Source organism: Tupaia chinensis, unplaced genomic scaffold (genome assembly GCF_000334495.1).
Source record: "Tupaia chinensis unplaced genomic scaffold, TupChi_1.0 Scaffold000544_1, whole genome shotgun sequence".
Lineage (NCBI taxonomy): Eukaryota > Metazoa > Chordata > Mammalia > Scandentia > Tupaiidae > Tupaia > Tupaia belangeri.
The window spans coordinates 358,149-369,749 of NW_006160056.1; the positions used below are offsets into that span (position 1 = coordinate 358,149).

The 11,601-nt window shown below is 37.6% G+C and overlaps 1 pseudogene; it reads right to left on the reverse strand.

Moving 5' to 3' along the window:
• Positions 1–2,096: 2,096 nt before the first annotated feature.
• On the reverse strand, positions 2,097–2,814 carry LOC102494124 (calcyclin-binding protein-like; annotated as a pseudogene).
• Between the last annotated feature and the right edge of the window lie 8,787 nt (positions 2,815–11,601).

Consider the following 11,601-nt stretch of genomic DNA (forward strand, 5'->3'; position numbering starts at 1 on the left):
CAGTTTGAGTCCCAATCTGTTGGCCTGAAAAACACACTGGGCAAGTGTGCCTTTGCGCTCAAAATCTGATGGGGTGGATCAGTGGAAGAAAGGGGATTACAGTGTGATCACCCTCTCTGGGGAGTGCTTTCTCTCTCTCACTATCTCTGATAAACATGTGCTGACAATATCGTTACAAATTCAGAGCATCCTACCTGAAATGAGTTACCATGTTTCACCTACCACATCAAAAATTAACAAGATTGGCGCAGCCATGGCGGTGCAGTGATAGAGTGATCGTGCGACACTCGGCAATGCGGAGGGCCACATGGAAGAATGGGGTCAGGTTCCTAGATTGGCTTGTGCACGTTGCACATGTGTATGTGTATGTGCGCCTGTGATGAGAAGAGTTTAGAGAAAGCAGTGTGCAGAAAGAGATCAACATATTAAACATTCCATTAAAACAAGAGTGATAGGCCTGTGGGTCAAGAAATGAATTTAGTTAAATGGCGGTACCTTTTTTCTTTGCTACATCATCTCCGACCATATTTGTCCGTGACCTAGACACCTAGGTCTATCCAACCATTCTTGGTTAAAAGGCAAATCTTTATTAAATGCGCCTGTGCTTATGTAGGACCAGGTACAGCTGGGTTCTAAGCGTCCCTGCCTACCTTTCAGGAAAGTGATTATGCAGACATTATTCATTTCTACATACTGCATAGTTTATCTAGAAACATTAATTATTCTTATACTCAATTATCTTATACTAAACATTATATTACAGAGCACAGAATATTTAGAATTATCACAAACTTTAGTATTAACACCAAATATTCTATGCTCTATAATACTTAGTACAAAATAATTGTTATATCCTAGAATTGAATACCTAGAAAAATATTGTCTTTATATGGAATGAGAGCAAAATAAAGGTGTTTTAAAACATTAGCAATAACAGCAAGAACTAAGTTTACCTATAACAAACCTTCAATAAAGAACTCCTAAAATTATACTTCAGGCAAAAAGAAAATAATCCCTGAAGCAGAATATAAAATTCAAGAAAGAATAGTAGGCAAAGAACTGGTAAAACTAAACAACATTGCGAGTTTTAAGTAATAAAAAATAATGACATCTAAATGTGAAGTTAAAAAAAATGTATATAGGAGAAGAAAACTGCCTGTCAATAAGAATAAGATTTATATTGTGAAGCAGGAATTCATATAAAGACCTAATAATTTAGATAGTAACATCTTAGAATATTGGTAGATAATGAAACAACTAAATAGAAAAAAGAAACTCAGAAATACATCTATGAATGTACAAGAACTTAAAATTTGACAGAGCAGCCAGGATGGGTCAGTGAGGGAAAGAACAGACTGTTTAGCTGATTCGTATTACAAATGGAAAACATTTTAAAAGCACAGGATTTTGACCTTACATAAAATTCAATTTCAGATAGACGCAAATTCCGAAAGCAAATCTTTTTTTTTAATTAAAAAATCTAACTTTATTGAATATAGGAATGGAAGGATTTTCAAATTAATTATTTTAGCTTTATGGTTATTACTTTTATAAGCCCTCTGACCCATGGCAAAACATTCTAACTGGTATATATAAAAATGCGTGTCTATTCTTGTCAAGTTTCTATTTAGTTTCAGTTCTACAGGTACATAAACAAATATATTTAAATACACAGGATCATCTATATCTGAATTACTGGAACATGATAATGCATTGCAGCTGGTAGTAAGAAATCAACTTCCAAGCACAAGTATAAACTTGTATTTTATGTAAAAATTCAAGTTTTACATTTTCTTTTTCTTACACTAGAACCGATATCACTAACTTAAAGGCAAACAAATACTTTTGTTTTCTATCTCTTAACTGAACAAAAATACATAGCATTTTCATTATTTCAAATAATGCGATATAATCCTTTTTTTGAACAAAATGGTCAGGGTGCTAACGAAACCATCTTTGTTTAATAAGCATACTTTATTTAAATAAATTTTCCAGGAGGACATGGAGAATTCACTGTCTTTACTTAGGAGGCTGTGTAGTTATCTGTCGATTTATACGTGCTGCTCACCAACATTCCCTTATTGAAAACGTCAGAATTTCCACATCACAGTTCTTGAAAGGACTTTAAGTCTTAAAATTCTGGTTCTCCTTTGGCTTGCTTCTCTCTTGATTCCACCCAGGCTTTATTAATGGTTCGCTTCATATCATCATCTCCATCTTCATAAATTTTCTTTAGAACATTCATCAGTCCCTCACTAGGATCTGTTTCAGTGTCATATGAAGACTTTTGTTTCTCTTTGCACTCTTTTTCAACCTGGGCCAGGCAGTCCCATCGTGTGTTTTCTGTTTTCTTTCTACATAATATGAGAACTGTATCGGTCTTAACTTTTTTTGAACTGCCTTCAACAGAGATGGGTTTCAAAAGATTGTTCACAATCATGGAGTGACTCTTGCCATTTAGGTTCTTTACCAAAAGATCAAATGACCTCTCTGTGAAATGCACCTGCACGTTCTCAGTAGGAACTTGATGAAGGTAATGTAGATTTTCACAAACTTATCTGACTGATCCCATCCATAATTACTGATTTTCACTGTATATCCTGTTGTAATGGGAGCAACCACAGCAGCTGGCTTTTCATTGTCAAGAAGTTCTGTTTTTTTCTGTGATTTCTGCTGCATCTTGTTCTTGATTTCTGTCTCAATTTTGGATTTTTCAGCTGTCAGGGCATCAGGTACTCTTTTCCTAGTGACCTTTTCCAGTAACACCTTTACTTCTTCTAGATCTTTCTGTAGCTCTTCCACAGTCGAAGCCATGGTCTCGTTGGGCACTGACCGCCTGAGACGCAGCAGCGCAGGAGAGGGGACGCTGCCCAGAGCGCGCTCACTAGAGCGCAGCGCTGCAGCCCGGATCCACACCGCCCCTACGCTAGATCGGGGCCAGCCTCCAGCACGTGGCGCCCCCAAAAGCAAATCTTTAAACCAATACAGCAGAAACTTTTATAAACTTGATTCACACAAAGATTTTACTAAGACCCAAAAAAATCATAAAACATGAAGGAAAAAATTTCAAACTATGTCAAAATTTAAATCAGGAATTGACGATCATCAAAGACACCATATGGAGAATAAAAACACAAGGCTCCAACAGGGAGCGGTTACTTGCAAAACACACAACTGTCAAAGACTGGAATCCAGAACATAGCAAGAACCCCTACACTCCAACAATAAAAAGTCAAACCAAGAGAAAAGACAAAAGGTAACTCACTGAAGAGGACATGCTAATAGTTCCCAAGCAATCTAAAAGATACTTAATTGTATTCACCATCAAAATAAAACCAAAATGAAATATTATTTTATTTCCAAGAAACAAGAGAAAGAAGAAAATCTGTAATTGGCCAAATTTGGAGAAAACGTGAGGCAAAAAGAATTTCCGTAAAGTAGTGGTGAGAATGAAAATTTAGCACAACATATTTGAAAATAATTTTCCACAATTCAGTCAAGTTTAACAACCCTTTGATGCAATAGTATCTCTCTTAATAATACATGTCTGAGAAGCTTATTACTGTGTACATAAAATCAGAATTTTTACATCAACCTTGTTAGTATTAGGGCCAAACAGGAAACAATCAAAAGTAACTGCCAACAACACAGGAATATTGGTATATTTATACAATAGATTTTTACATAGCATGAAAAGAAGTGACTTACAATTAAATGCTTCCATTTCAATGAATGTCTAAACTGAATGTTGAGCAAGAACATCAAGTTAGAGAACAGATTCAATTTGATACTATTTATATAAGAAAAAAATATATATATATATAAAGCTAGGGACCAGCAGTTGGCATTAATGGCTATGTCGCTGGACTCCCATATTGTTGACCGAGGTTCGAGTCCCGGACCCGGTGGCTTAAACTCAAACCGGGCACATGGTCTTAAGCCACCATTGGCCATGTGGGAGTCCAGAAATGTAACCATTATGCCATCTGCTGGTCCCTAGAACCCAGGTTGAAAGGTCATGCTTTGGTGATTTCAGTGTACTCAGGTTCTTCCTCCAGAGACTGGGTATGACCTATTCAGATACCAATAATCCCACAGAACCTGGAAAAAAGCTTAGAATCTCAGCTACTGCTTCTGGGGCTGACTTCCTACACTAAATGTTTTCTTCCCTTTGTGTGGACTTTTCTACAGAGAGTGTCTCCTCTCCCCACCTCGATCACCACCACCACTTTACTCCACTAGATTACCCAGCCTCCACATAGTTCAGTCAGTGTAAATAGCTACCGGGATTCACTGGTTTCACACACCCAGTCTTTACTTGGCTTCTACAAGAATACCCTACAAGAATATCACCTTTTCTGATACAAGAGAAATCTGTGAAGATTTAAATTTTTATTTTCTTGTATTATATTAAAAATTTTCCAACATTCCAATATTTTCAACTTCATTCAACCCTGGCATTAGATTATTTATCATGTTCATTATATAATTGTTTTATCATTTTTATGTCTCATTTTATCATTTTAATGACTGTTATGGACATGTCAAGTAAAATCAACTACTACTTCATGGCAGATGGCTGCACAGAACATAGAAAAATCAACAAGTACAAAGAAATCCCCAAACTTTTGTACACTCCTCAAAAAGTATTAGTTGTGCTCAAATTAGAAGCTTTCATTGACTGTCTTGGTCTCTACTTCATCTGTGCCTCTATACTCCTGATCCTTAAGTTTTTCCTCCATGGTCTGACATCAACTACACTTGGCCCACAGTAATGAATTAGTCTTAAAGCTTTTCTGTAAAAAGACATTTAGTTTGAATAAAGGTCTCCAAACTTATAACCCTATCTTTGGTTTGATGTAGAGATTCAGCATTGCAAAAAGTATGGAATGCTACATAAAATCTAAAGAAAATAAAAAGAGCTTTGAGAATATGAGTTAAGTTGTTGCATAGCTAAAAAAAAAAAAAGAAAAGGAAAGGAAAGTAGAAGAGATCTGTTTGCAGATCACTGACAAAGTGTTTAGAAAAGCACAAGAGAGCCAGCCCTGTAGCCCAGTTGTTAAGGGAGCTAGATTCCACATGACCAACCACAGTTCCAATCCTGGCCCTGGCAGCCTGAAAAACATGCCAAGTGCAAGTGTGTACCCACCCAAAATCCCAACAGGATGGAGAAATGGAAGAAAAGCAATCACAGCATGACCACGCCTCATTGAAGGAGCGGTTTCTCCCTCTCGTTCTTTCTCTCTGGCAAGCACATACACACTCTGGCAAGAAAGAAAGAAAGAAAAAAGCAAGAGTGAGAATGCAGATATGTCCATTCGGGATGTCACTCTTTGTGTGTACAATCTCCCAAAATAAATCGTATTGTGTCCAACATTTTCTTCAGCTGGAAATGCAAGGCCAGCAGCCCTGCAATGACATCTGTTAAATGAGGGCTAGTCATTCTTTTCATCACTCTGGTACTCATCAATATCACAGTCCTAACTGGACTCGCATTTCCATAGTGAAAGACAAACTCAGCTCTGGTTTTCCAAAAAATGTCTCTGCTTTAGCGATTGTGTTTTTCCAAAACTTTGGCAATTCTTCTGTTTTTTTTCAAAACTTTGGGATTTTTCACAGTGAAAAGGAATATCAGTTGTAGGGGCTTCATTAGGCAGCTATATCTGTTTATACTAGCTTTTTTTCAACAAATATAAAAATATATTAGAAATGCAAAATATGATGTTGGTATTTGCTTCTCACAGAAACTGCTAAATGTTATCATCCATAATACACAGGGTTGGTAACTTTTTCGTATTTCTGCTTTCTTATTACTTCCTTCTCAAATTCAGAAAACTAGTTTGGCAAACTGAAATTTATCAAAGTCTTCAGGAGATGACCTATTGGTCATTGAACCTTTGGTTTAATCAGCATCAATTAAACTACAGAAAAGGAAGAAGAAGGTTTGTTGAAGATGATTAATGTAAACAACCACCTCCTTTTTTCTCATCTAAGCTTTATCAAGCCTTATATAGTTACATTTCTCACTCAACCTCATTAATTGGTTACAATTACTTCTCTTTTCTTTTTAATAACAAAATAATTCTTGGTGGTTTTTTTTTTTTTTTTTGAGCATTTGGAAAATAAAATAAATTAAAGAAAAATAGTAACAGCTCCCAAATATCTCATTTCCTAGAGGTGGATTTTGTTTGAATCCGTTGTCTCTCTCCATCTCTGTCTGTTGGACTTTGTTTTTCTTCATTTCATTTGCAAAACAAAATTCAAACTTTTTAATTCCACATTGTAACAAAATTATCTTGAAATGTAAGAAGTTTTGTGTGTGTGTGTGTGTGATCTGGCATGTTGCTCTTCCTCTTGAATTTTAAAATTTAACTTTGCTGAGGGGAATTTTATTTTCTCTCATCTGAAATTACAAATAGATCTCCTCTGTGCCTGGGTTAAGCATGAAATTAAGGTAATTAAAGATGAGTAATGCTAAAAGTTCCCTGAGCAACATCAAAGTTAAAAAACTAAAAAGAAAGAAAGAAATTAGACATTCATGACTAAAACAGCACTACTCACAAATCCTCTGGGATTTGTTCTTTTGTTATAGTTGCTTTAATATTTTCCCATTTGCTTGTTAATGCAGGATTAGATCAAATTTTTGAGACCAACATGCTAAGCAGGAGTTACTGCAGGGGTCTTTTCTTCACTCCTATAAGTGCTTGCTTGTTCATCTAACCAATGTTGACTGTGTGCCCATGGTGTGCCATTCTATAGAACATAAGTGCCGCAGCATCACATAGAGGGAGGCAGTTGATCATTTGTAAATCCCTAACTTACTGTCAATACCCTCAGCTAAAAATCTCCAGGAACACATGCATAGTTGAACAAGTTGGGTTATTATTTGAAGTGCAGGAGAACACACCAGCTGGGAAATTGTTGGTGTTCCAGGAAAAGAATGTTGAAAAGACATCTTTATAGAATTTAGGCTAAGAAACAGATTTTCATCTGGATTGGCTGCTTTTAGGAAAAGAGGATGATACTATGTTTGGAAGTTTTGTGAACACAATATCATGTTTTTAGTTGTACTTAGGCAAAAGTGTGAAATGGCCCTGCTCTGCTCCATATAACCATTGTCTCAGTGTCACCTCATCTGAGGTTACAAATTGTTTAGGTCCAAGAGGATGAGAAAATGTCCTTTCTCTAAGTGTCAGACTATCTTATAATAATATTGAGGTTGAACTGTAAATACCAGATCAGCTCCAAATGTCAGGAGCTGCTTGTGAGTGTGAGCGTTTATGTGTGTGTGTGTATGTGTGCACATGCGTGCGTAAAAGCATACACACATGTGGCTAAGAACTTCCCTCCCTGATGGGCTTGGATCCCCAAAGTCAGTCTGTCTTCTCCCTGAGCTTAACATTGAGCTGCTTAGTTCCCTCTCCTGCCTCTGCTAGACCTGATTCTTCAGCAGCCATATTCCTACCCTGTGGCCTGTGCCTAAGAGAGAGAGGAACCAAGTCTCTTTCACCTGCCTAAGACAGGTAGGAGGGAAGTATGTTGCAGGCATGTTTTATGGGAACGTGGAGACTTTCAGGGGGAGGTCCCCTGCTCCTTCTTCTGCCTCACACCCCATAGTTCGCACATCTCCAGTGTCATTAATTCTACAAACGTGCTTCCATCCACCTCTCTCCATCTCCACTGTGGTACCTTAGGTCAAGCTGCTGTCCACTTTCCCTGGCAGAATTAGCCACCTGGTCTCCCTGTTTACAACCCCTCCCCCTTACTGCTTCCAGAGATATCTTTCACAAATACAGATATGAGAGTGTCACTACCCACTGCTAACTCTCCATGACATTCAAGATAAAGGCCAATGTTGTCACAGAGCTCACAAGGATCTGCCTTTTACCTATCTCTCCAGAGTGTTGCCTCCTTTTGCTTTGAGCCCTCAGCACTCAAGACATGAGACAATTAGTTCTATATAAATATTTTCTACCACATCTTGACCTTTGTACATCTTGATCCCTCTACTTGGAACCTGTCTCTCTGTCTTCCTCCCTCTAAGTTCCAGTCCACATTTACTCTCCTGTGAAACTTCACCTAACCCTGCCTTATAGAAGAAGCCCTAACCCAAGGAAGCCTCTGTCATGTGGTCTCATAGCACACTGTAAACCTCCCTTCCTAACACTAACTTCTCTTTATTGTGCCCACTCAGTGTCTGCTTTCCCCAAAACACCATGTGTTCCATGAGGAAATGAAGTTTTTCTGTTTTGTCCACAGCCAAACCCCAGTGCCTAGGAGGTAGGGATGCTCATCAAAATATTTTTTGAATTTATAAACGTATTAGACAATTAACTAAATTGAGCATACAAATAAAACGTTCAATAAATTGCTATCATATTATACATCACTGTCAGTACTAAGGCTTATATTAAATTTCATAAATAGGATTATACAGACTATTTACAGAAATTGATTAATATGTCAAATATTGTTCCATGTGAAGATGGCCCCTAAATTTTGAATCCAAATTTCAAAAAAACTCAAAAATAACATAAATAACAACCTAGTTATAATGGTGGATTACCCATGATTTTTCATATACTTTTGTATTAAATGCTATTTTACATTGTGTCATTTAATTTTCCTATTTTTCATTTCCTGTTTCTTCAATTAGGTTAGAGGTGGCTTGAAGACAGAGACTCTATCTTTCATTTATTTATATTTTTTTCATAAGTTCAAGCACTTCCTGACATAAAACACCAGAACTGAAAAAAATTTGATCTATTAGATTTCTGCATTATATAAATTGGCATGTTTAACAAGATAGTTTCTATGAAAGGAATCAATGGCATCTATCTCCTCTTTGGTTTTGTGAGTTATTGCCCATTCATTACTCCTTTGGTCATTCAGTGATTATAGAACCCTTGCTATGTGTCTGGCTCTATTTTAAGTGTTTGGGAATAGAATACAGCTGTCTTCCTTTGAGAAGTGTGTAAGGAGATAGTCGTATGTGAGATACATGTTGGTGGTATAGACAAGAGCAAGCTCTAACCCTGATTAAGGGAGTACATTAAATAGAGTGACAACTTGAAGTGTGGGATGTGAATGAGCCTGAGTTATTGTTTCCAACAGGGAATTGGTACCTAGAGTTTAGATAGGATGAATCAGAGTAGAACATAAATCTGAAAAGGGAGGTTGGATCTGAGCTGGGATTGTGAGCCATATTAATGAGTTAAAATTTTATCCTATTGGTTGGTATATAAATGCCATAATATAATGCCCAGAGCCTCCTTCAAGAACAAATGACTCATTCCTGGAAGGGTGCTGCCAATGAAGAGTCCTCAGCCTTCCTCTACTGGAGAGAAGCCCTCACCCAAGGTCATGCTTCCTTCTTTCATAGTGGGCCATATTTAACCATTTATTGACATGGGAGTATCGGTCCTGGTCTCTTGATTTCAACTCTGCACAATTCAAAGGGATATCAGAAACTCAGAAAACTCTTTCATAGTGGGCCATATTTAACCATTTATTGACATGGGTGTATCGGTCCTGGTCTCTTGATTCCAACTCTGCACAATTGAAAGGGATATCCCAAACTCAGAAAATTCCCCTTAGGTTCAGCTGAGGCTCCATGCGATGGCTTCCCATTGCATCTCAGTTTTGTTTCTCTCTCTGCTTACTTCTACTGTTTTTCCCTTCCATAATTTCTGGGCCATATTTAACCATTTATTGACATGGGTGTATCGGTCCTGGTCTCTTGATTCCAACTCTGCACAATTGAAAGGGATATCCCAAACTCAGAAAATTCCCCTTAGGTTCAGCTGAGGCTCCATGCGATGGCTTCCCATTGCATCTCAGTTTTGTTTCTCTCTCTGCTTACTTCTACTGTTTTTCCCTTCCATAATTTCTGACCCTAAAACCACTTCCTAACAAAACTCTTTCACAGTAACAGCTTCCAAGTTTGCTTAATGGGGAATTCAGCCTGCAAGAAGCCTTTAGCAAGAGAGTGACCTGATCAAACATGTATTTCTTCAACACAAACTTTGAGCATTTGAAAATAACTAGTTCTTAAACAAAAATGCACATCGATTAATTTATTTCATCTGAAATTATTCCTGTAGGGCTGAAAAAGCTGAAATGGCAGCTGCAAAGGCATGTAATGTTTTTATTTTTCAATGATGGATGATTTTTCTTTATTATTGACATGATATTCATCTTTTCTAGGATATTTTTACATTAGAATTTACTAAAATTTGTCTCAGAACCAAGGAATAATAACTCAATAATCAGGAAATTATCCTGAGTAAGAAATAAAATATATTCTTTATTTTTAGAACATTGTCTAGATATACAATGGATGAACAAGAAATTTTCCACATTTACATTGGTTTTTAATAGTCTTTGGCTTTATAACGGCAAAATCAATATATAAATTCTGCAAGGTGGGATAATTTTGTCCCACCATCAGATAATCCTTTTTTATTTTTTTCTGAGAGGTTTTCATTATAGGGTGCATGCGCACGCCAGACAGACAGTGACAGAGAGACAGAAAGCAAGAAATCACCCCCCAGGGGGGATGGTCACGCTGCAATCCCTTCTCCTCCATTCTCCTCTTGGGATCTTGGGCACGCACGCACACGCGCCTGGCATGAGTTTTAAGCCACCATGGGACACGAACCATGGACGACTACATGGGACTCTAGCAACATAGCCATTACGCTAACTGCTGGTCCCAAAAAATGTATCCTTTTAATTCTGTCTTTCGAATATTCAAATCCCGCGCCTGGCATGAGTTTTAAGCCACTGGGTCTGGGGCACGAACCATGGTCGACTATATGGGACTCTAGCAACATAGCCATTACGCTAACTGCTGGTCCCAAAAAATGTATCCTTTTAATTGTCTTTCAAATGTTCAAATCCTAAAGACAGATTAGGTAAATCAATGGAGAATTGCATCAAATAAAAGCTGCAGTTGACCATTTATAGTCCCAGGTTTTTCTTCCATCTCTATTGAAAACTGTCAGATCACTTTTATATCATTCATTCAATCAGCAATTATCAAGAACCTATAAAGAAGGCACCAGAGTGGTCAGAAATAAAACCTTACACAAATCTGCTGATGAAAGACCCAGCTCTGAACTTTTCCTCCTAATGTATTATGGAAAGTGGCTCACATGAGTTTCCCAAAATCCAAACACCGTAGGTCAGCTGCCATGTGACGCTACTCTTTCTTTTCTCTTCTGCTCCGGCTTCCTAAAGCTGAACACCACCATTCATACTTCTATGGGATTTTTTCACACCCGGAAAGCCCAACAGCCTCCTCCAGGTACCAGTGCAGTTACTTAAGACCTAAAGAGTCTGCAGAGAACATTCTCTCATGCCACTCTCTGTAGACTCTCCTCAAACCCAAAGTAAAGCACTGGCAACCTACAGGTGTCAAAACTCTACAATGTTTAGTTCAAGAAGAGGAAACCCCTCCCCATTCTATTATTATAGGTTTCTTTTTGACTCCTTCAGATATTATCCCTCATTCTCATTAGAGGACATGAATGGGATGCCATGCTAAATGCAGACTTATCCTTCCCTTTAGTGACAAAGGCCTTGAGGATCTTTCCATGT